This window comes from Hemitrygon akajei, chromosome 13 (genome assembly GCF_048418815.1).
Source record: "Hemitrygon akajei chromosome 13, sHemAka1.3, whole genome shotgun sequence".
NCBI classification, from domain to species: Eukaryota; Metazoa; Chordata; class Chondrichthyes; order Myliobatiformes; family Dasyatidae; genus Hemitrygon; species Hemitrygon akajei.
In genome coordinates, this window is record NC_133136.1 from 65,519,336 (window position 1) to 65,546,615 (window position 27,280).

Consider the following 27,280-nt stretch of genomic DNA (forward strand, 5'->3'; position numbering starts at 1 on the left):
AAACAAATAATTCTGTCAAACAAAGAAGGCAAACCTAATATAATGCACATTAAGTGACTTAATTTTAGCCAAATTTCTGCTTTCAGTTTTAAAGAATTAAGTGAGTAGAATGGAAAATCGTTGGTCTTCATTTGTTATTTCTCTAATCTGTTATTCATAAATGTTGCAACCCAATACCATTCTCTGTGGTTGCAGGATAGTTTGCTTCACCTTGAATCATGTACAGCTTCCTTTCCTTGTGGTCGTTTAAGAAACACGTAAAAGGCAGTTAATGTGGAACATTTTTAATTTGTCCTTCTGCTTAATTTATAGAAATAAGAAGCAATACACACAAAATGCTGGAGGAACTCCACAGGCCAGGCAGCGTCTTTGGAAAAGAGTAAACATTTGAAGTTTCGGGCCGTAGACTCTTCACCAGGATTGAATAAGTAAGAATGTTATTATTATATAGACTTGCAATAAAACTTATGACAAATTTAGGCCAGTTTTAAATGAAATAAAAATCAACAGAGATATAGAAAGTGTAGTCTTGATCTGCCTCAAATCTTTTGATCAAATTCCACATCTTTTCTGTCCATTCTGACTGACATTTCACCATTCCCATGCATTTCTCTCAGACCTTTGAAATCAACTTCTTTACAGTCCTATATTTTAACTGGCTTTTCATTTAGTTTTCTTCCCTCGTATATGAGTGCCAGAAAATTACAGAAATAGAATGTTACCTTTCATTTAATAATGCTCTGCAAGGATTTCTGTGATGCCAAAGAATTTAAGATCTGAATTAAGTTCTGTTTATCTTGGTTGAATGTGCTAAATAGTTGACACTCAGGGTTACTGAAGAGATCTCTGGTTTCCTGCACCCAGTGAAAATAAACATGCTCACTGAACTTTCATCATGCTCTCCAGTGAGAGTAAGCTCATCAGTATTGTATGTTGTGAGAGGCTAGTTCACTCCAAATAACAGCAGGCTCAAATTATTTTGGCTGAGTTACGGGATTTAACTATGCAGGTCAGCACTATTGAATTCCAGAGTAAATAGGACCAATCAAAGCCTCTCCCCCCCACTTTGACCTGATCCATTCCACCTCAATCTCCAGTCCAGCCCATAACATGTTGTACAATCAACACTGGAACCTTATTAACCTTTGAACATTTAAAAGTCTACAGAAATCAATTATAAAAAGGCTTTCTTGAACTGAAGCCCATGGTATTACAGGAAAGATACTAGCATGAATAGAAGATTGGCTAACTGGCAGAAGGCAAAGAGTGGGAACAAAGGGGCCCCTTTCAGGTCGGATTCTGGTGACTAGCGCTGCTCTGTAGGGGTCAGTGTTAATGATCTGGATGACGAAATTGATGGCTTTGTGCCCAAGTTTTTAATTCACAGATAGGTGGAGGGGTTGGTGTGTTGAGGAATCAGGGAGTTTGCAAAAGAACTTGGATAGATTAGGAAAACAGGCGAAGAAATGGCAGATGGAATATAGTGTAGGGAAGTGTATGGTCATGCACTTTGGTAGAAGGAATAAAGTCATAGACTATTATTGAAAAGGGGAATGAATTCAGAAATCAGAAGCACAAAGGAACTTGGGGGTCCTGGTGCAGGATTCCCCAGGGATTAACTTGCAAGTTGTGATGGTAGTAAGGAAGTCAAAAGGAATGTTAGCTTTCATTTCAGAAGGACTGAAAAATAAAAGCAAGGATGTAATGGTGAGGCTTTATAAAGCATTGTTCAGACTTGGAGCATTGTGGGTTCCTTAACTAGGAAAGGATTTGCTGGAATTAGAGAGGGTCTAGGAGAGGTTTACATGAATGATTCCAGGAACGAAAGGATTACTGTAGTATATCCGGAGTATTTGCTGGTTCTGGGCTGATACTCGCTGGTGTTCAGAACAATGAGGGTTGATCTCATTAAAACCTACTTAATATTGAAAAGTTTAGATAGAATGGAGGTGAAAAGGATGTTCTCAATAGTGGGAGAGTCTAAGACCAGACACTCAGCCTCAGAATAGAAAGACATTCCTTTAGAACAGAGATGAGGAGGAATTGCTTTAGCCAGAGTTGTTGAATCTGAGGAATTCATTACCACAGATGGCTGTGGAGGCCAAGTTATTGGATATGTTTAAAGTAGAAGTTGACAGGTACTTAATTAGTAATTGCTGCAAAGGTTAAGCGGAGAAGGCAAGAGAATGGATTTGAATGGGAAAATAAATCAGCCAAGATTAAATGGCAAAGGAGACTCGATGGGCCAAATAGTCTAATTCTGCACCAGTGATTTATTGTCTCTTGGTCTTAAGAGGGCATCCTCTGGATGGTGACATGGCATTCCTTAGTCGAAAAATAATTAGATTAGTTTTATTTGTCAGAAGAACATTGACACATTGAAGCATATAATGAAATGTGCTGTTTTCATCGAGTCAAATCAGCAGGGATTATGCTGGCCAACCTGCAAGTGTCACCATGATTCCAGCACCAAGGTAACATCCCCACAACTCACTAACCCTAACTGCACACCTTTGGAATGAGGGACGAAACTGAAGCAGGTAGAGAAACCCCCGCAGTCGTGGAGAGAACATACAAACTCCTTACGGGCAGTGGTGGGAATTGAACTCCAATCAGTGATTGCTGGCACTGTAAGGCAATATGTTAACTGCTACGCTACCATGCACCCTCCCCCCCGCTAACAATTTATTATGAACAGCATAGTTTTGAAAAGTATAGGTGAGAAGAAAGATCTTTATGTTTATGCAGACCCATAGTCTGAGGATGAAATGACAAGATGTTCAAAGGGATGAAAAGTACAGGGGTTATTTGGGTTAGGAGTGGATAGAATATAAAGACCGTGCAAAAGCCGTGCAATCATTTGTCATGCTTCAGCTAGAGCACTGTGTGCAATACTGGCCAACACACTTTAGGAAAATTGCAAAAGTCTTAGAAAGGTTGAAAAGATGAAAATATTTCAGAAGCGATGTAAAAAAAAGACTGGGTTGATATTGAACATGAAGAACGTAAAATGTTTGGCTTAAAAGGTACAGACGTGGAACTAAAATAAGACTTCCCTTTAATTGAGATATTGTGTCATTGTGATTGTGGTTGAAAGAATTCAGGTGTGTAAAGAAAAGCAAGAAGTGATATTTCAATAGGTTCAACAGATACATTTAATGTCAGAGAAACGTATACCATATACATCCTTAAATTCCTTTTCTTCACAAACATCCATGAAAACAGAGGAGTGCCCCAAAGAATGAATGAGAGTTAAATGTCAGAACCCCAAAGCCCCTCCTCCCACGCATAACAGCAAAGCAACGATCCTCCCCCCCCACCAGCAAAAAAGCATCAGCACCCCCCACCGAGCACTCAAGCGTGCAGCAAAGCATCAATAAAGACACAGACTTTCAGTATCCCAAAGACTACTCGTTCACCCAGTAAATCAACATACCACAGGCTCTCTCTCTCACCCTGACAAGGGAAAAAGAGGTGTCCCCGTTTCACAGGGAGAGGGGAGACCTAATAAACAACTCACCGATTTATGGTGTTAAAAGTCTGTTTCACTTTTTCTGAGCTCTGTGCTCAAAGAACTCAGTTCTCTGGACTCTCAGCCCACGGCAGCTAGCCCGTTGCTTCTGATCTTCCGTGTTCTCCCACGACACCTTGAATCACTCCATCTCCAGAGCCAAAATCCGGCATCCCGAAGGCACACTAGTCTTCCAGGCCATGTCCTTGGGATATCAAAAAGCAGCCGGTCGTGAGGTCCTGAGAGCGGGTCCCATTCCTGAAAGAGCTGAAGTCAGAGTGTAACTCCAGGTCAGGGTCTTCAAAAGAACCTTGAAAAGGTGAAAAAAAAAGAGATATTAAAGATAGAAATAGAGCTGTTTCCGAAGATGCAAGCAAAAGAATTGCATTTTAGTGCCATCATAACTATGCTCCGCCCTCCAATGTTCTTAAAGTGTTCTTAAATTGCGACATCTAAACTCAATATTTTTAAATTAACACTGGTCATTCTCTTATCAGCTAGCTCAGATGTATTGGAGAATAAAGTGGGTTTGACTATTGAATCAACTGTTAGGCTTTCTGGTTTTTGCCTGGCTTTCCATGAAGTCAAAGGGGATTTACAACTGGCTGGCAAATTGCTGTTGCTCTTCTGGAACAACCCAACTTTTGAAAGCAGGTTTTACGTATCTTTTAAGATATTTAATAGAAGCCTAAGACCAGTTGACAAGATTCCACTTGAATATGGGATTCTTCATGAAGGAGGTTAATTGAGAAACTGAAGAAATGGGAACAATGCATTAGGGACTCTGCCCCAGCTACAGTTGAAAATCTATGGGGGAAAAAATTAAATGAAGTGAATGTTCAAATTATTTTACTTTTAATGGTTTTAATGATTTGTTGATACCTTAATGTGCTTTAACTATTGAAATTGGTTTATAGGAATTGTTTTTTTTAACTACATTTCTTGGAATACAGTGAAAAGATTGTTTTGCATATTATTCATATAGATCAAATCAATACACAGTGAATTGAGGTAGAACAAAATAAAAAAATAAAAGAATGCAGAATAAAGTGCGATAGTTATGGAACCAGTACAGTGAAGGTAAACAATAAGATGCATGATCATAACGAGATAGACTGTGAAGTCAAGAGCCCATCTTATCATTCTAAACAACCCCTTAATAGTGATAGAAGCACAGTAGGAACTGTCCTTGAGCCTGGTTATACACATTTTCAAGCTTTTGTATCTTAAGAGTGGTGGAAGATGGAGAAGAGAGAAATTCCAGGGTAAATGAGGTTTTTGATTATGCTCAAACAGGAGAAAATCTTCAGATGCTGGAAATCCAAAGCAACACACGCAAAATGCTGGAGGAAATCAGCAGGCCAGGCAGCATCTATGGGAAAGAGCAAACAGTTGATATTTTGGTCCAAGACTTTTCATCAGGACTGGAAAGGAAGGGGGGATTTCTGATTATCCTGTTTTACTGAATAAATTTACTGCTTTACTGGAGATAACTTCACTCAGCTTCACTAGCTGCATCATTGAAATGTTCTTGATCAATAACTCTAGGAGACTGGAAGTGAACAATAGGCTTTATTAACAGCGAAAAGGGAGCACGACAGTGTTGAGACTGAGGGAGGAGCAGTGCCCCGATCGCCTTTATCCAGGGGTCTGTGGGAGGAGCCACAGGAGCAGTCAGCAGAGGGACGTGTCCAGACAGGTATACATAGTTTACCACATTCACCCTCCTTTGTTTTAAAAGAGAGTCCCCACAGGGTGAAGTTTCTGACAAGTATATTTACAGGTCAAGTCTATCAGGCAGTCGAATCTGTCGCTGCGATCTACGTAGCACCGGTGGTGATTGCACCGGAGACGGTGGTTGTGCTAGTTCCGGCCTGACTTGAGGTGTCAGCCCGTTAGGCGTCAGTAATCCCTCATGCGTGTGCCTGGTGCCTGGTATGGGAGTGTCATGAGGAATCTGTGTAGGGCTTGGTGTGTGCGGTGCCTCGTGGGTATACACCTCAGTGGGTACGGGATTCATAGTCACCGTGGAGTGTTCAGGGTAGGGGTCTGGTGCTCCTGCGGGCGCCAGGTCACGGATGGAGACCGTGTCCTCCCGTCCATCAGGTAAGACCACATAGACATACTGGGGGTTCGCATGTAGTAGGTGAACCCTCTCGACCAGCGGGGAGTATTTATTGCTCCTCGCATGTTTCCGGAGCAGCACTGGCCCTGGGGACATCAGCCAAGCTGGTAGGGTGGTCCCAGTGGCAGACTTCCTGGGAAAAGAAAAGAGTCGCTCATGAGGGGTGGCATTGGTGGACGTGCATAACAGGGAGCGGATAGAGTGGAGTGCCTCGGGGAGGACCTCCTTCCAGCGAGAGACTGGCAATCCCTTTGACCTAAGGGCTAAGAGTGTGGCCTTCCACACAGTGGCATTCTCCCTCTCCACCTGTCCATTTCCCCAGGGATTATAGCTCGTGGTCCTACTAGTAGCAATACCCCTAGCCAGCAGGTACTGGTGCAGCTTGTCACTCATAAACGAGGACCCTCTGTCACTGTGGATATAGCAGGGATATCCGAACAGAGTGAAGAGCTGGCGCAGGGCTTTTATGACGGACGTGGCAGTCGTATCGAGGCAGGGGATGGAAAAAGGGGAACCGCGAGTACTCATCGATTACGTTAAGAAAGTACACATTGCGGTCGGTGGAGGGAAGGGGGCCCTTAAAGTTGACACTCAGTCGCTCAAAGGGCGGGTGGCCTTGATAAGTTGTGCCTTTTCAGGACGGTAGAAGTGTGGTTTGCACTCAGCGCAGACTTGGCAGTCCCTGGTCATCGTCCTGATCTCCTCAAGGAAGTAAGGCAGGTTCTGGGCTTGCACGAAGTGGAAAAGTCGGGTGACCCCCGGGTGGCAAAGATCTGCATGGAGGGTGTATAGCTGGTCGAGCTGTGCGCTGGCACATGCTCCCCGGGATAGGGCATCAGGGGGCTCATTGAGTCTGCCAGGCCGGTACAGGATATCATAGTTGTAGGTGGAGAGTTCTATTCTCCACCGCAAAATTCTATCATTTTTGATTTTGCCCCGCTGTTGGTTGCTGAACATGAACGCAACTGAGCGTTGGTCGGTCAGCAAGGTAAACTTTTTGCCAGCAAGATAGTGCCTCCAGTGCCTAATAGCTTCCACTGTGGCTTGGGCTTCTTTCTCCACCACGGAGTGCCAAATTTCAGGGCCTTGAAGGGTACAAGAGAAGAATGCTACCAGCCTTCCTGATTATGGGTAGCATCCAGCGCAAAGTCGGAGGCAACACTCTGTATTTGGAAGGGAATGGTTTCGTCCACCGCATGCATCGCTGCTTTGGCAATGTCCCCTTTAATGCAGCTGAAGGCCGAGCGGGCCTCGGCTGAGAGGGGAAATATGGTGGACTTGACCAGGGTCGGGCCTTGTCTGTGCAGTGAGGGACCCATTGGGCGTAATAGGAAAAGAAGCCCAGGCGGCGTTTGAGGGCTCTGAGGGTGGTGGGGAGAGGGAGTTCCAACAGGGGGCACATACGGTCGGGGTCAGGGTCAATGACTCCTTTCTCCATGACATACCCAAGGATAGCGAGTCGGGTGATTCCGAACGCACACTTGTCCCTGTTATAGGTAAGGTTAAAAGCTTTGGCCGCTTGGAAAAATCGTTGGAGGTTGGTGTCGTGATCCTGCTGGTCGTGACCGCAGATGGTGATGTTATCCAGATATGGGAACGTGGCCTTCAGTTGGCACTGGTCCACCATCCGGTCCATTTCCCTCTGGAAGACAGAGACACCATTCGTGACACCGAAGTGGACGCGCAGGAAGTAATAGAGCCTGCCGCCCACCTCGAAGGCGGTGTAGGGGCGGTCCTCCGGGCGGATGGGGAACTGATGGTAAGCGGATTTTAGGTCTATGGTCGAGTACACCTTGTACTGGGCTATCTGGTTGACCATATCCGCGATGCGGGGTAGGGGGTACGCGTCAAGCTGCGTGAACCTATTGATGGTCTGGCTATAGTCCACGACTATCCTATTTCTCTCCCCGTTCCGAACGACCACCTGGGCCCTCCAAGGACTTGTGCTTGGCTCAATGATCCCCTCCCTGAGCAGCCGCTGCACCTCCGACTGAATGAAGGCCCTGTCCCCCGCGCTGTACCTCCTGCTTTTTGTTGCCACAGGTTTACAGTCGGGGGTCAGGTTGGCGAACAGCGGTGGGGGAGGAATCTTGAGGGTGGAGAGGCCGCAAGTGCTGTCAGTAGCGCAGCTGTCGGCATGGTGATGGGTGGGATGTGTGGGTCGGTGTGTGTGTGTGGTCAGTAGCGGGGTATGTGACGAATTTCTACAGAACTGGGGATTTCTGACAGCGATTGGTGGGAGGGGCTCGTCATACTCCATTGTCACACTTTTCAGGTGGCTCTGGAAGTCCAGCCCCAATAGCACAGGGGCACACAGTTGAGGCATGACCAGTAATGTAAAGTCCCAATATTCTGTGCGTTGCACCACCAGTGTCGCTACACGACCCCCCCCCCCCCCCCCGGATGTCTGTTGTATGTGACCCAGAAGCCATGGTGACCCTCTGGCTTACCAGCCGTGTCACGAGTTCGCAGCGTTGCACTGTGTCCGGGTGAATAAAACTCTCAGTGCTGCCCATGTCAAACAGGCAGCTAGTCCTGTGCCCCTCCACCAGGATGTCCATCATTGACCTTGCAAGCTGTTGGGGAGCGCTTTGGTCGAAGGTCACGGAGGCCAGAGTTGAATCACTGTCCTGGTCCAGTGCGGTGGGGTGTCCAGTAAGCACCCATGGGTCGGAGGCCGTGTGAGGTGGCACCGACCAAGATGGCCGCCCCCATGCTCGCACGCAGCGGGCAGGCAAGATGGCGGTGACCAAGATGGCGACCCCCATGCCTCGCACACGGCGCTGCTTGACCCCGCTCGCGGTTTGGATTTACAGGCATTGGCGAAGTAGCTCTTCTTTCCGCAGCTGGAGCAGGTAGCTTCTTGGGCCGGGCAACGTTTTCGGGGGTGCTTCTCGAGTACGCAGAAGTAACACTTCGCTGACTCGTGAGTGGCAGCAGCAATGGTCGATTCGCTGTCGGGTTGCGGGAACTTCACGGACTTGTGACTGGCAGCAGCCATCATCGATTCACTGGCAGGTTGCAGGGTCTGCGGTGTCCACAAGGCCGTCAGGAGATCGTGCGCCTGGAGAGCGTCAGAGTTGGGCAGAGCGGCCTCCAATGTGTTGGTCAGCTCAATTGCTGAACATATGGTAAGATCGGTGTGTTCCAGCAGCCGCTGGCGCTCATACACTGACCTGATCCCTGTGACGAAGGCATCTCATACCAGGAGCTCCGCATGCTGTTCCGCCATCAGCCCCCCGCAATTGCAGGCTTGCACGAGTGTCAGTAGGGCCCAGACAAATTCAGCGCTCAACTCTCTGGCCCGCTGTTGCCCTGTCGCTAAGCAATACCTTGCATAGACGGTGTTTACCGGCCGCAGGTATTGTCTTTTGAGGGTGTCCATCGTGCCCTGGTAGCTCGGCTGGTCCCTGATAATCAAGTAGACCTGTGGACTGACCATGGAGAGGAGAACTCTACACATTGTGGCAGGCTCGATCATTTGAATCTCCTCCAGGTACGATTCGAAGCATGCTAGCCAGAGTTCGAAAGCGTTGCTGGCTTCCTGGGATTGAGGGTCGATATCCAATTTGTTGGGTCGTAAAATGCACTCCATGTTTTAAAATCGCTGTTAATAAAATTGATGCACCATCAATAACTCTAGGAGACTGGAAGTGAATGATAGGCTTTGATTAACAGTGAAAAGGGAGCACGACCCTGTTGAAGACTGAGGGAGGAGCAGTGTCTTCAATCACCTTCATATAGGGGTCTGTGGGAGGAGCCACAGGAGCAGTCAGCGGGGGGGGCGTGTCCAGACAGGTATACATAGTTTACCACAGTTCTCATAACTTATGGGTTCACTTTCAAGGTCTTTTCACCTCATTTTTGATATTTATTGCTTTATTTATCATTATTGCTTCTTTCGGTATTTGTACAGCATGTATCTTTGGCTGAACGCTTGAGTTGGTGTTGTCTTCCTTTGATTCTATTGTGGATATATCGAGTATACCCACAATAAAGTAAATCTCAGGGAGTATATGGTGACATACAGTATATGTACTTTGATAGTAAATTTACTTTGAACTTTGAAGCAGCAAGAAGTATAGACAGAGTCAATGGAGGAGAGGCTGGTTTCTGTGATGTGCTGAGCGATGTCCATAGTTCTCTGCGGTTGCTTGTGGTCACGTGCAGAGCAGTGCCAGAGCAAGCCATTATGCATCCAGATAAGATGTTCTCCATGGTGCATCAGTACTATTGATGAGGGTTATGGGGATATGCCAACCTTCTTCAGGAGGTAAAGACATTGGTGAGCCTCCTTGGCTGTGGCCTCTATGTGGTTGGTTCAGGAAAAGCTATTGGTGATGCTCACTCCTAGGAACTTGAAGCTCTTACTTGCAAAATCATTGATATACACAGGAGCATGTGCACCAACCTCTTTGTGAAGTCAATAAGCAGCTCATCTGGTTTGTCGCCACTGTTGTTGTCATGACACCATGTTACTAAGTTCTCCTTCCAGTACTCATGGTTATTTGAGATACCTAAATTAATGTTTTGAAATTATTTTATTAACTATTTTGTTTTTATGTGAATAACTTTTCAATCTCTATGATTACCACAAATACTTGAACATCATTTAACACCCTATGACTGTGAGGAGAGTTATAGGAGAGGCAGGGCTTCTGAGGCTATTTGTCATTCAGAGGCAGGGCTTCTGAGGCTATTTGTCATTCAGAGGCAGGGCTTCTGAGGCCACTCCAGCCTCCAGGAGTTGGAGAGCCAGCTCGTTTATTCCACCACAGTCTCAGAAAGGGTAAGTCTGGATGGGGTGATTGAACGATGACCACTGCCTATCCCTATAAGGAGTTCTTATGATAAAGAGTCCATTTTCAAATACACTTTTCTCAATATGTCTGTTAAGACATGGCATGTAAAATCTAAACTTGGGAATGACTCTGAATCAGATTCAGAGGTAATGGCAAAAGTATTCTAACACCGGGCCAGGAAAGAAAAGGCTGATATATTTCTGAACTTGTCAGCCCAGGATGTCTCATGCCAACAGAAATACCAACTCATGGCTCTTGGAACAATGACAGCCACTTGAGCTACATTATTCCAGCAAGTCAGCTGGAATTCTGAACTCTACAGTTTGCATGTTGAAACTGTTCCATCACTTAATTAAGCTACACAGTTCTTGCGAATGAGTGAACCAGGTACAAATTCCTGACAAAGTATTCATAAGCTATTTTAAACCTCTCGAACCATTCTCTGGGGATGTATTCAAAAGCCTTGAATTTGATATGAATCATTTGACCTAATTATAGGTATAATTAAACATCACACCCTTTTTTTTTCAAAAAGAAGTGTAAGTTTTGTTTTTCATTGTGAATGATGGTACATCTTTTTCCATATCTTGGTCCTACGGGAGAGTTAAAGGTAATGTAACATAAGCTGTTGCTCACAAATCAAAGTCTGGCAGTTTTTTCTCATGGGTACAATGGGAAGTGTTGGTACAAAATGAATTGGAGTGGCAACAGCTGTGGTATTGATCTCCAAAGTCTTGTCATTAGGACTTTGACACCCATGAAGTTAAATGTTCTAGAGAAATTCAAAATTTCCATCCAGAATTATGTAGGATAGCTAGCTGAGGCAGGCTGAAGACTGATGAAATTTTTGCTTTTGAGAATTTTATTCAGGTTTAAAGAATGGACATACGCTGACTGGCCATTTTACAAGGTACATCATGTAGCTAATAAAAAGCTCTCTGAGTGTATGTTCATGCTTTTCTGCTGCTGTAGCCCATCCACTTCAAGGTCTGATGTGTTATGTGTTCAGAGATGTGCTTCTCCACACCACTGTTACAACATGGTTATTTGAGTTACTGCCGCCTTCCAGTCAGGCCACTCTCCTCTGACCTCTCTCATTAACAAGCCGTTTTTGCCTACAAAACTGCTGTTCACTGATTTTCATTTTGTTTTTCACACCATCCTCTATAAACTCTAGAGACTGGTGTACGTGAAAATCTCAGAAGATCGGCAGTTTCTGAACTGCTCAAACCATTCCACCTGGCACCAGCAATCATTCCATGGTCAAAGTCAGCTAGATCACATTTCTCCTCCTTTCTCATGTCTGGTATGAACAACGATTGAACCTCTTGACCTTGCCGGCATGCTTTTATTCATTAAGTTGCGGCCACATGATTGGCTGATTAGATATTTGTATTACTAAGCAGGTGTACAAGTGTTCCTAATAAAGGATGGCACTTGTTTGCCCAAAAGGATCCAGAACCAGATTCAGTTAGGGCTTTAATGAGGGAATTGACATTATAAATCTATGGGTCTATGAGTAAAGTTCACTTGTAGAGAGCTAGAAAACCTCCTGTTCCATTACCATTTTAATCTATTTCTCCATAATTTATAATTTTGGTTAATTGGGAAAGCAATGTTAAAACTGGGCGTGACTGTCAACAGTTTGAACACTGATTCACAATGGAGATCAGCAGTGAAAACAAGGTGGGAGAGAAGTGGACGCAATGGGTGGACCTGCTGGCTGCACAGTCCTGTCCACCAGCACTTTTACCTCCTTGGAAATTCCTATGGTGAGGAGCATACCACAGGCAGACTGGCAAAACAATTCTAATTTCAAAAATCATGGTATAAAAATGCAGTTTGTCCTTCATCACACACAAAATGCTGGGGGAACACAGCAGGCCAGGCAGCATCTATAGTGAGAAGCGCTGTCAACGTTTCGGGCATCAGCAGTGCTTCTCCCTATAGATGCTGCCTGGCCTGCTGTGTTCCACCAGCATTTTGTGTGTGCTGTTCGAATTTCCAGCATCAGCAGATTTCCTCGTGTTTGTCCTTCACGTTGATTTTAACAGGGGTGACATACAGATGTGAAAACCTGCCAGTCAAACTGGAAGAAAGATAGAATCACAGTGTCATAGAGAAGAGAAATAAAATCTTCAGCACATCATGTCCATAACGACCAATTACCAATCTACACTAATTCCATTTATGAGCAGAAACTGTAGGAAGAAATGGAGCGGCAGTAAATTTCAGATTACGCATCCCTCAGGGCACATCAAATGACATTGCAATGCTACAGGGCTGAGGCAGCTTCTCTCGGACTATTTGAGGAGCAAAGTATCAAGAGACTGGATTCAGTGCTCCCAGTGAGACCTTTTGTACATTGGCAAGACCCATTGCAGATTGGGAGAACATTTTATCGAGCATGTTCACTCCGTCCGCACAAACAGGATTTCCCATAGGCCAACCATTTTATTCCTAAGTTCCGTTCCTATTCCATGGCCTCTACTGCCATGATGAGGCCACTCTCAGGTTGGAGGAGCAACACCCCATATTCTGTCTGGGTAGCTTCCAACCTGAACATTGAGTTCTGTAACTTTCAGTAATTTCTCTCCCCCTCCCCCCCCACTCTATTACCATTTCCCCATTCTAGCTCCCCTCTTACTTTTTCTCACCTGCCTATAACCTCCATCTGTCGCTCCTCCTTCACTTTCTCCCATGGTCTAATCTCTTCTCTTGTCCGATACCTCCTTCTTCAGCCGTTTATCTTTACTACTTATCATCTCCTAGCTTCTCAGTTCATGCCTCCCCCACCACACTCCACCATCCATCTACTTGCCGCTCACCTGGTTTCACCTCTAACCTCCTAGTTTGTACTTATTCCCCTCCCCCACCCTCTTACACTGGTTTCTTCCCCTCCCCCACCCTCACACTGGATTCTTCCCCTCCCCCACCCTCTTACACTGGTTTCTTCCCCTCTACCACCCCCTTACACTGGATTCTTCCCCTCCCCCACCCTCTTACACTGGTTTCTTCCCCTCTACCACCCCCTTACTCTGGATTCTTCCCCTCTCCCACCCTCTTACACTGGATTCTTCCCCTCCCCCACCCTCACACTGGTTTCTTCCCCTCCCCCACCCTCTTACACTGGATTCTTCCCCTCTCCCACCCTCTTACACTGGATGCTTTATAATTCTTAATTTGTCTATATGGTTAGTAAAGAAACAAAAAAGGAAAAGGGCCCGTTCTCATGAAACAGTCTAATGTGCAATGTTGGAGTTCATGCTTCTGTCCATTGGTTTCCTGTCGACCTCCTCCGAGCGTAGCCAACCCTCGCTGCAAGTCCACTCCGTCCAGTGGTCTACCAACTCTCTCCATTCGTGTCTTCTCCCCAACAAAAGGCCATGAAATCCCTCTTTTCAGACCCACAAGAAAGAACAACATGCCCCTCATTGGATGGCACACATCCCAAAACCCCCGTTATCTACTGCAATTCAGAGAAACCATTACATCAGCAGTGAAACATTACAGGGAGGCCAGTACATTAGCAGTGAAACCTTGCAGCACATTACATGTGTTTTGTGCAAATGCTGTTCAATTCTTCTGCAGAAAATTGAGAAGTTGGCCAACACAGTATGAACCGTACAAATACCATGACTGTATTGGAAGACACCATAAGCCTGCCAAACACAAGATTCTGTTGCCTACATCAGTTCAAGGCCATCTGGCAGGAAAAAAAATCAAGCACATTTGTAGACTCCATCATTATGTGCTACATAAACTGCTCATTTGAAAACAACATCCACTGCAGGAGGAGGAAGAGCGAGTTGGCTGGGAACCTAAACGTTTTGAGGAGGAGTGGAGAGCAGCAGGAGAAGAACAGCAGCTTTCATGAGAATGTCCCTTCTCAGGATGTACCCTCTCATCTCCCAAATGAGCAGAGGCAGACATTGTCTGCAGGGTTTCTAAGGAATTCCCAGAGAGAAGATCAATTTCCATATAGTCTAGAAACTAAATTTCCAAATGCAAACCATGTGTTCCTCTCCATTCTCCACTCTCCAAGTCTTAACACCATATAATATGACAATGACCAGGTAGAAAATGCCAGGTACATGGAATTCCACTCGTACTGTGGTGATATCCAACTGCACTGAATATAAAACATGAATAAATGAAGTACTGTTCCAATGACTCTCGTGACTTGCAACATCTTCTCTGATCCACAACATGAACACTTCACTCCACAGTGGATGTCCACTCAGCCTACAGGGTTCATCCTGAGCTTCCAGCTGTGTGCCACCTTAATTCTCAGTCCCTGTTTTGCAATCTTGCTATTACTATCTTGAGGCCCTCCGTGGGTCGGGGGTCGACCATGAATATTGCATCCTAGCTGTCTAGGTACTATGCAAGCCAGTTCACAAGCCAGGGCAGTATGATATGAAGAGCGAGCTGTTGCCCACGCAGCAGGCTCTCCCTCTCCATGCAGCTGATCAATCCAAAGGAACGGCAGAGAGCCATCCAGCAGGGTTGCAGGAGCTGCCAGCCAGCACTGAACTTAACAGAGCACTGCCTTAGGGGCTCCAGCTCCAGAGTTTTCCTCGGGGTTTACTCCCGAAGACTCCCCCATGAATGGGTATAGCCACAAGGCAGTGTGTATACACAAAAGGCAGTGGAGGTCTGAGATCAGGTTTTTTTCTCCTCCTAGATGAGCTGCCTACTACACCTGATGGGCCCATTTGCCCGAAGCAACTGGTTTTAAGATGCCAGTAACTTGGCTTTTCCCCTTCTCCTGTCAGAAGAAGCTGTTCCGCCGGGCTTAGTAGCTAAACCACACATGAAGGCCCGAAGCTGGACTTGGTTGTCAGGGGCTTCTTGAGATGCATGCCATTGGGAATATTTCATAGGTAGTGGGAGTTTATCCCCACTGCTCTCCCAGCTATGACAACCTTAAGGAGTCCATTGCTATCTGTCTGCCTCCACTGCCAAGGTGAGGCCCATTGTAAATGGCTGGAATGAACTTCAGAAGAACTGCTCTCTCATCATTCCCATTGTTGTGTTTCTCACCCCACTTCTTTGCTACTGTCAGCAGTCATATTCCTTATCACCGATCTGTCTTGACCTACGACATTCTATAGCACCTAACTCCTCTGGCCACTGATACTCCAAAAGTGAGGTCCCTCTGCTCTTACCCCGACTCTGCGGAAGTCTCCCTGATCTGAAATGTTGTCTGGTTTCTCTTGTGCGGTTTGAATAGCTGTGCTCCTCTGACAATGATGTTTTTGCCTCTGCATTCCTGACGAGTGGCACTTCATTGAAAGAATTCAAACCTCTGCGTAAGATGCATTTTCTGTAGGTGGATACCCTCTCTGCTGGTGTACAAAGGGGGTCATCCTGACAGTTCTCTCGAGATTATACCATCTTGTTCCACATTGCTCTATTGTGCAGGGTTTGCCAGTCCCCAAGAAGACCATTATAGTCTCTCACATTATCTCCTTGCCTACCCATCGCCTCCCTGTGGTGCTCCTCCCCCTTTTCTTTCTTCCACGACCTTCTGTCCTCTCTTATTAGATTCCACCTTCTGCAGCACTGTATCTCTCTCACCAATCAGCTTCCCACCTCTTTACTTCACCCCTCCCCCTTCTGGTTTCACCAATCACCTTGTGTCTCTCCCTCTCATTCCCCCCCCCCCCCCCCCCACCTTTTAACTCTACTCCTCATCTTTTTTTCTCTGGTCCTGTTGATGGGTCTTGGCCTAAAACATCTTTTCCACAGATGCTGCCCAGACCGATGTGCTGCTCCAGCATCTCGTGTGTGATACTTGTACGCTCCGGAGATTGTTTACTGTGAATGCCTCAACAGATACTTGGAATGGCTTGAAAAGAGTTAGTGTTGATGATCCAACAAGCCTCCTCTCTCAGTGTATTCTGCCCCCTTATCAGTGGTAGCGCGGCTGCAAGTGGGAGTACCCGGAACTTGGTCAGGAATTTAACTTTGCATGCAATTCCAGGGAAATGGATTAGAGCTTTATTACATGAATGAACTAAGTGTTTCTTTTCTGCACATGCCCAGAAGTTGAAGTCACCCAATAAGAAGTGCTCACGTCTTTGGCAGTGAGTCTTACCGTTTTCAGTAAAGACCGGTCTGATGGGTTTGGCAGGTGAAAGGCGGAAAGCTGAATGTGCCAACAACACCCAGAGAACCCACGCTCAAAGCAAGAAGAGGCTGGTAACACGACACCTAAATTTTTACAAAACCAGTGACAAATATTCCATTATTAATTATTTCCTCAAACTTGTTATGCAAACCAAGTTTTCATGCAAGTGTACAACCCTTAACGCTAATGATTTAAAGCGAACACATTCGCATTCTAATATGCAGCCAAATCTCTTAACCAAATCAGATATGATTTTCTGCCATATTGCCTGATAATTTACTCTTAACATTGGATAAGATCATGGGTGGTATTGGAGGTGCTTTTAGTCTGCAGTGTCATGCGGTGATTTTCTGCCTCCAAGATAAGCTGGCACACATCAAGGTGAGTTATCATAAGCATCAGCATTGGTGTTTCCATTTGCAATCAGTCTGAGTAGGTAACATCAACTGGCAGACATGAGATTGAGCTAGATATAGTGATAATAATTATTAATATTAATTACAATAAAATCTAGAGTCATTTTACATTGGTCAATTAAAAATGATTAATAATAATTAATAATTAATCCTTAACCAACTAATTAACTTACTGACTTAATTTCTTTCTCAAAAGCCATGTCTTCAGCCTTTTAATCACCCATCCCAATCCCATCCTTCATGGGTCAACATCTGTTCTTTAACTGTGAAAAATAAATACAGCCACTACATTATTAGAATCACCAAGACTTTTTTTTTACAGGATCATGTTATACAAGATCCATGTCCTCCACCCGATTATATTAGACTATATGTACAGAATTACAAGTGTTCAACCACTTGAATCAACTTGAGTGCTGTGCTTACATGGGCCTGCAGCATACAAATAAACACTGTATAGATATTAACTGCAGTAGTTTTTTAAATGACTGAATGCCAAACATGTTTAAAAATTGTAATATTCACTTGCAGGCTTTGACAGGAGACAAAGCTGAGCTCCAGTGTCACCTTGCATCAAAACATATCAGGCTGTCCCAGGGCAGGGCCTCAGGACAGTGCTGAAAGAGACCTAGTTATTGGCTGAATCTCACCACACCTTTCAGTGTGTCGAGACTCAGCTACGTCAGTCCCCTACTTTGACCTAGTAAATGTGAATGGCAAAGTCTCCAAGTAGTTTAGGGGGGTTGTTGGAGGTGATGAGGTGGATCCAGTACAATCTGGTGCTGTAAAGAAAAATGGCAGCTTTGGCGATTTTATATTGCAGAAATGTTTCTGTGTTTCGCAGAGAGTTAAAGAATAAATCTTGACCCATGAAGAGATGGTTTAGGTGGGGTGAGTAGAGGGCTGATTGAGAAAGAAATTAAACCATGTAAAAGAATTGAAGGTGGTATATCGTCATGGATTCTTAATTCTTACTCTATTATTAATTGATTTTAAACAGTTAATCTGCCAGGCATACAGGGTAGTAGATTAATTGCTTAAAATTAATAAATAACAGATAATAATTATTTAATTTTATTGGCTTTGTAAATTACCCCCCTTTGGTACTCCTATAACTACCGGTATTATGTAGTGTTAAGTCAGCAGCAGAATCCAAGATTATAAAGGATCCTGGAGGATTCGGCCAATCACCGAGCGCTGGACCAACGCTGGTAAGGTTAAGTGAACAATAAAGAACGTGTGGACAGTGTCAGGGAACAACAAGTGGAGGTACAAGGCTGAAGGTTTGTACAAGATGATGACAATTTGCGTAGTTTTCTCCAGGTGTAAAATGTTCCAGAGAAAAGATGTTGCAATATTTTAAGCAGTTACAAAGAACCTCTTCAAGTCTGGACATTACCCTTTTTAGTTGCATGTCATGCCTCCAAGAAATGCCTGTCAATCTTCTTGGCCTCCCTTAAAGGGTCATTATTATGACTAAGCTCAGATATGGCATGAGGGATGGAAAGTGGCTAGAACATCTATATGATATGTTCTTCCAACAGATAAAAATATTGGTTTTGGCAGGTACTTGAAAGTCAGATACAAAATTTCTTTACAGGATGCCAAATTCAGGAAACAGGCAATGAGCCCAGGACAGCAGTAACAAATGATAATGTGGCAAAAGCAGAACTTCCAAAATAGAAATGGAATTTACTAAATTTCTTTCCTCTTTAAGGCACTTAGCACTGAATCAGAATCACAGGTCATCATTGCTACTGACCAATCAGATTTCTAAAATAAATCATAGCAATTCAGGATTCTTAATTCTCAGGGATCATTACAAATAAAGCAGGAACAAAGCTTCAAATGCAATGTTTTGAAAAATAATACAGTAACTGCATAAATAAATGTAGCCTTAGACTTTTAATGTAAGCTAATCAAGTTTCAAGAAGAACTTTAGGGGACCGCTTCGTCAAGCATCACTCCATCTGCCAAAAGCAGAGCTTCCTAGTGGCCAAATATTTCAAATTCAAATTTCATTTCCTGTTCCAACATGTCCTCTTGTGACAACATGAGGTCGCTCTCAGGGTTGAGGAGCAACACCTTATATTCCGCCTGGATAGCCTCCAACTCGATGACATGAATTTAAATTTGTCCTTCCGTTAAAACAAATTTTCCCTCCCCCTCCCTCTTCTTCTATTCCCCACTCCAGTCTCTTACCTGTTCTCACCCACCAATCACCTCCAGCTGGGTCCCCTCCAACCCTTTCTCCTGCAGTCCACTCTCCTCTCCCATCAGATTCTTTCTTCTCCAGCCCTTTACCTTTTCCACCCACCTGGCTCCACCTACCTTCCTTCCCTTCCCGCCACATTTTAATTCTAACATTTTCTCCCTTACTTTTCAGGCCTGAAGGAGGGTCTCGGCCTGAAAGTCAACTGTTCATTCATTTCCATAGATATGCCCTGACCTGCTGAGTCCCTCCAGTATCTTGTGTGTGTTCCTCAAGAAGAACTTGCACTAATTCTTGGTTGCTATATTGAAAATACTGCATTTATTTATCTGAAAGGCTTCTTGTTGTCGTCTAATGTGTTGGATCTGACTGTTCCCTGGAAGACCAGATGGAGGAGGCCTATGAAAGGAAAAAGACGAAGTACTAAGGCTTGATGGAGGAGTGTTGCAGCAAGGGCAGGCCGGTGCATTGTATGCCCATAGAGGTGGGATGCAGAGATCAATCCCTCTCCAGACCTATGACCGAATGGACATCTCCGGAGCCCAGAAGAGGAAAACCACAGAGGCAGCAGAGCGAGCCTCAAGATGGCTGTGGATCAGGAGAAGTGACCCATGGCAGAATGCTACTCAGACACAAGTCAGGGCCTGATCAACCTCGGCTGGGTCGCCCAGGCGAGGGTGTCTGATTTTGAAAGACCCAAACACCCTGTGATCCTGGGTTACATTACTGATGATGTCCCTAAGTACATCGCAAAATGTATCATTCTACTTACGAGGAAAGGTTTAGGAAGCTGGCTGGCACATTGTTTAAAGCAAATCATTTGACGTATCAGTGTTGACAGTGCTGTACTGTCTCGTAAGCCAAATAGTTACTGCTCAAATAACGCTGATTCGCTACCCAAGTTATGTGAACCAGAACCATCGAATACTAAACAGCCACGAGTCAAGAAGAGAACAGCACAGATCTAATGGCCCAATTCTGCTCCTATGTCTTATGACATAAACACAGAATCATGAAACATGTTAGAGACTACTGCGTTGGCTTGTTTTAGATCAGATGTGATTAGTTCTTCAGCAGACAGATCCATTCAAATACACAAGGACAGTCAGAATTGTTACAAGTGGTTTCCAATCTGATGTTCTCGAACTGCTGAGCATTAACATGATAAGGAAACAATCATCCATGAAAGAATGCAGGGAAGTGGGAAAGCTGCAGGAAGAATGTTGTTATCTTTCTCATGTCCTTGAGCTAAGTGCAGAAAATGGTAGCACCTTTACATTGTTCTCTTCTTCAGAAATGTAGGATACTTTGTGTTTAGGGTAGATAACCAAGAGAGAATTACTACCCAACAGCTTTCCTCCTGTTGCCTTCGCTTTGTTTTCTTCTATTTTATCTTATTAATATTCCTTATTTCTTTGGCCAACCTTACATTTCTTGGTTGCAGAGGAATATATCACTACTGGTGAGAAGATCGTTCAGGCATATTATGAACTCAGTGTCTTATATTAAGCACCTACAACTCAGAACAAGACAAAGCAATAGGAAAACCAACATGGGAAAATCTTTACTCTGTATCTTGTGAAAATGTTTAAATAACCAACGAAGTACATTACAGCCCACCAACGGCTCTGTGTTTTCTCAAGTTAAACATGAAGTTTTGGCAGAAACATAAAACAAAATTCTTGTAGTGTTAGTTTTGTTGTAAATGTTCCTCTCATGTCTAGCTGCTATTTTCCATCAACCAAATAGTTGGTTGAAATGTTGTTTGAAATATCTTTTATTCCTGAGATTAGTTTGCACCATGGAATCCAGAGAGATAAGTGGTGCTCATGTGAATTATACATACAAAGAATTAATCCTAAAGCAAATAACTCATTGGAAGCAACTTCATGAAAATGAGATCAGTAGATGAATAACAAATCGGACTTTGGATTTTGAATGGATGAACTCTTATATACCACTCCCAACTGTAAACAGCACATTATGAAATGTTTCTGGTTAATAGTTGGCTACCGATTTATAATTGCTTTGTTCACAAAGAAAATAGTAATGACACATCAAAGGTAGTTCACTGTCTGTGAAATACTCTGGAATCAGTCACAGTTATTCCTTTTCATTATGCAAAACCTAATAACTGATTTACTCCTTGTATATCAATTCCATGCTGTTCACTGTAGTAATTATTAGGAATCTATAACTATGTTAAATTAGAACTAGTTTATTTAAAATAAAATCACTATATAAATTAATTGACAAGTGGACTAAAACTTTAATTGATTTAATATATCAAAGAAGTTACATAGAAATGTCTGTGTAGGAGATGCAGATGTATGGCATGTTGGAATTGGTAAAGAACAGCATTATCGCAACCAATTACACTGCCCATGGCTGCAGCTCAAGAACTTGGCTCAAGGTTACTGAGCTGGAAAATCTTAAATTCTGACATTGCAAATGCATTAGAGGAAGGAGTGTTACTTTGTTTTGTCATAGGAAGAAGACCTTTAAGCATGGTCATGGCATAGACTGGGTTAAGCGACTGTGGTTGCGATTGATACAATTAAGAAGCCTGTAGGTGCTGTGTTGGAAGAGCCACAACCTTGCTATTATTGAACGAATGAAGTTCTTGCAGCTGGTTTTAATGCAAGAAAAGACCGCGGTAATGTTGTAAAGGCAGTCATTTCCATTAGATGGATCATCAGGAATCTACAAGGAACACCATAGTATATAGAAGCAGAATTAGGGCATTTGGCCCATCAACTCTGCTCCGCCTTTCCATCATGGCTGATTTATTACCTCTCTCAACCTCATTCTCCTGCCTTTTCCCCGTAACCTTTGACACCCTGACTAACCAAGAACCTATCAACCTCTGCCTTAAGTATACTCAATGACTTGGTCTGCACAGCCTTCTGTGGCAATGAACTCCACAGATTCACCACCACCCACTGGCTAAAGAAAGGTTTTCTCATCTCTGTTCCAAATGGACATCCCTCAGTTACGAGGCTGTACCTTGTAGTCCTAGACTTCCCTGCTATTGGAAACATCTTCACCACATCTACTCTATCTAGGTCTTTCAAAATTCAGTAGGTTTCAATGAAATCCATGCCACCCGCCATTTTTCTAAGCTCCAGTGAGTACAGGTCCAGAGCCACCAAATGCTCCTTGTGTGTTATTCCCTTCATTCCTGGAGTAATTCTTGTGAATATCCACTGCACCCTCTCCAATGCCAGCATATCTTTTCTTAGATAAGGGTCCCAAAACTGCTCACAATATTCCAAGTGCGGTCTGACCTATGCCTTATAAAATCTTAGCGTAACATACTTGCTTTTGTATCCTAGTCCTTGCAAAATGAATGCTAACATTGCATTTGCCTTCCTTACCACTGACACAACCTGCAAGTCAACCTTTAAAGAATCCTGCACAAGGACTCCCAAGTCCCTTTGCATCTCTGAATTACGAATTTTCTCCCCATTTAGAAAATAGTCCATGCCTTTATTACTTCTGCCAAGGTGCATTATATTGCATCTACCACTTCTTTGCCCATACACCCAACCTGTCTACACCTTCTGCAGAAGAACTGCTTCCTCAAATTACCTGTCCCTCCACCTATCTTTGTAACTTGCAAATATGGCCACAAAGCCATGAGAACCTTCATCCAAATCATTGACATTTAGCATGAAAAGAAGTTGTTCTCACATCGACCCCTGAGCACACCACTAGTCACTGGCAGCCAACCGCAAAAGCCCCTTTATTCCTACCCATGCCTCATGTCAGTCAACCAATCTTCTATCTATGCCAGTGTCTTTGCTGTAATACCATGGGCTGTTATCTTGTTAAGAAGCCTCATGCACAGCACCTTGTCAAATGCCTACTGAAAATCCAAATAAATTACATCCACTGACTCTCCTTAGTCTATCCTGCCTATTGTTTCCTCAAAGAATTCCAATAGATTTGTCAGGTAAAATTTCCCCTTTAAAAAACCATTCAGAATTTGGCCTATTTTATCACATGCTTCCAAGTATGCTGAAACCTCATCCTTAATAATCGACTCCAATATCTTTCCCACCACTGAAATCAGGTGAACTGGCCTATAATTTCCTTTCTTCTGCCTCCTACCCTTCTTAAAGAGTGAAGTGACATCAGCAATTTCCCACTCTTTAGGAACCATTCCAGAATCTAGTGATTCTTGGAAGATCACAACTAATGTCTCCATAATCTCTTCAGCCACCTCTTTCAGAATCCTATTGTGTGGTCCCTCTTGTAGAGGTGACTTATCTACCTTCAGACATTTCAGCTTCTCAAGGACCTTCTTCCCCCTGACTCTCTCACATTTCTGGCATTATGCTGACACAAAACACTTATTAGGTTTGTCCTCCATTCCTCCATCCCTATTATTATCTCTCCAGTGCCATTTTCCCGTGGTCCAATATCCGCATTCATCTCTCTTTTACACCTCATATATCTGAAAAAAACCTTTTTGTACCCTCTTTTCTAATATTGACTAGCATACCTTCATATTTCATCCTTTCTTTTTGTATGGCTTTATTAGTCACCTTCTGTTGGTTTGTAAAAGCTTCCCAATCCTCTGCTTTCCCAATAAGTTTTGCTATGTTATATGTCCTCTCCGTTGCTTTTATGCTGTCTTTGACTTCCCTTGTCAGCCACAGTTGCCTCAACCTTCCTTTAGAATACTTCTTTATCTTTGGATGTATGGCTCCTGCACTTCTGAATTGCCCCCACTGAACAACCATTTCTGTTCTGCCGTCATCCCTGCCAGTGGCCCCTTGCTATCAACTTGGGCCAGTTCCTCTCTCATGCCTCTAAAATTCCCTTTACTCCACTATAATAATGATACTTCAGATTTTAGCTCTTCCCTCTCAAACTGCAGGGTAAATTATATCATATTATGATCACTGCCTCCTAAACGTTCTTTTACCTTAAACTCACTGATCAGATCTGGTCAGTACATAACACCCAATCTAGAATTGCCTATCCCTTAGTGGGCTCAACCACAAGCTGCTCTAAAAAAAGTCCTCTCTTGGGATCCAGCACCAACATAATTTTCCCAATCTACCTTCATATAGAAATCCCCCATGATGATCACAGCATAACACTTTTTACATGTCTTTTTGATCTCCCATTGTAATTTATAGCCCATATCCTGGCTACTGTTTGGATGCCTGTACGTGACTTTCATCAGGGTGTTTCTACCCATGCAGTTTCTCAACTCTATCCAGGAGCATTCTACATCTTCCAATCATAACTTATCTCTTTCTAAGGGTTTGTTTAATTTTTTACCAACACAGCCACCCCACCCTTATCTGCCTATCCTTTTGATACAAAGTCTATCCTTGGATGTTAAGCTCCCAATTATGATCTTCTTTCAACCACAAATCAGATTTGCACACAGCATCATCTCTGCCAATCTCTAATTGTGCTACAAGGTCATCAGCAGCACGTATCCTGTTGCACGTCACTAGCTCGTAATCTGTTGCACCAGAGATCCCAACACACTAGACCACGGCTACACTACAATAAGGATTGCCTTGTCATTCCTTCCTGAGACCTCATTTTGGTAAGTCAGAGCACTTGGCTGTACTGCTACCTGCTTATAGACAGACCAAGGCTCCTGAGATCAAGACAGCAAGAGGTGGATGTGGGAGGCTGAGGAAGAGTTACGGGATTACCTTGAATCAGTGGACTGGGTCATGTTCAAGAATTCATCTGAGAACCTGAACGACTACACCACGATCATAACAGACTTTATTAAAACTGTAGATGAGTGTGTCCCCACTAAATTATTCAGCGTTTACTCCAATCAGAAGCCCTGGATAAATCATGAAATCTGGAATTTGCTGAGAGCCAAACCCAAGGCTTTCAAGTCAAAAAAAAAAGAATGCTACAAGAGGTGCGGGTATGGGGGGGACGTCACGTGATGACGTAGGATCAAGGCGTGGGAATCCAGCTCTCCCGTAAAAAATCAGTAAATTAATGTTTAAGTGAAGAAAAGTTAGTAAATACTTTCTAAAAGTTACTTATAAACTACTCCGGATTGTTTCAAACTATGTCTCATAAACAGAAGCAGAAGAAAACTATTACCCTGAAGACAACGCAAGTTGGAACAGAATCAAGGCCCGCTGCTACGAAAGAACCGCGGGCTCAAGTACATTTTACCTCCGGCGATACAGAACAGGAAACTGCGGCAACATCAACCATTTCTAAAGAAAAAGACCAACAAGAACTGCGCAAACATGAAGGAAAGAGCATGCGCAAACACGAGCAACCTGAACTACAAATCCCAGTTACGATTGAAACCGGAAGTGAAAGTGAATCTGAGGTAGATTCAGATTCTCTGGATAAATCAAATGAAGAAGGAGGTAAAAGCTTTTCTGGAAATATAGAAAAAACTTTGATGCAAATAATGCGTAAATTAGAAAAATTAAACGCATTAAAAGAAATTAAAAAAGACATGAAAAATATGCAGATTATGTTTGATAAAATGATAAAAAGACAGGATAAAATGGAAAAGAGAATTACAGACTTGGAAATTACAACGGAAGACATGGTTGAAAGAATGAATAAAATGGAAGATAATATCTCTGCCTGGACATCAGAAAGAAAACAATTGTTGGAAAAAGTGGATAAGCTTGAAAATTTTAGCAGACGAAACAATATTAAGATTGTTGGACTTAAAGAAGATATAGAAGGAGAAGATCCAATAAATTTTTTTCAAAAATGGATCCCTGAAAACTTGGAAATGGAAGAAGGAACTCAGTTAATTGAAATTGAAAGGGCTCATAGAGCCTTAAGATCAAGACCTCAAGCTGATCAAAATCCATGATCAATTTTGATAAAATGCTTAAGGTACCAAGATAAAGAAAAGATCCTGAAGGCGGCTGCCCAATGTGCCAGAAAGAGAAACGGGCCATTGATGATAGAAGGGAAAGCAGTTCTTTTCTATCCTGATATAAGTTATAACCTTTTGAAGAGAAAGAAGGAATTTAACCCAGTGTAAAAAGCTTTATGGGAAAAGGGTTATAAATTCATAATGCATCACCCAGCAACACTGATAATTTTTTTGGAGGATGGAAAAAGAAGATTTTTTACCGATTATCGAGACGTGGAAGAGTTCGCACAAAAACGCCCAAATATTCGCTAACTACACATAGAGATTTCAAAGCATAATGGATTAAAGATGAAGACAGGGACAGTGAATGGAATTGATGGATATTTAAGGATGATACAGGGGGAGAAAGGCAAAATTTGAGAAATATTAATTGAGAGTAGTAATATTTTTTTCTTCTTCTCATATATATACTTTTTTATGTTGCGGGGGAGCTGGGGGAGCTTTGGATCAATTGCTACGGGATTCACATGTGTAATCATGGCGATTGCCATGACTCGTACAACAGAGGGGGGTAATGTTGTGTTCTTTTTTATCCACAACATTAGTAGGGGGATATTTTGTTTTTTTCTTTATAATCTATTTTTCTCCTATCTTTCTTTCTTTGCCTGGATGATCGGTGGGGATACACATAGCAACATGGAGAATTTTAAAAAGACTCCCCAAGGTACCATGAAAGTTGAAAGATTAGGTATTATTATAGATTGGAGGAACCCAATTAAAAATAATGACTAATTTACTGAATTTTTAAAGTTTTAATGTTAATGGGCTTAATGGACCGATGAAAAGAAAAAGAATCTTAACAAACATTAAGAAAATGAAAATAGATATAGCTTTCTTACAAGAAACACACTTAACAGAGATAGAACATCAGAAATTAAGAAGAGATTGGGTTGGAAATGTTATTGCGGCTTCATTTAACTCAAAGGCGAGAGGAGTGGCAATTTTGGTTAATAAAAATTTACCAATTAAAATACAAAACGTATTAATTGATTCGGCGGGGAGATATGTAATTATACATTGTCAAATTTTTTCAGAACTATGGACTCTTATGAATATTTATGTACCAAATGAAAATGACGTAAAATTTATACGAGGTCTTTTTGAATTTGGCTAATGTACATGACAAAATATTAATAGGTGGAGATTTTAACTTTTGTCTAGATCCAGTTTTAGA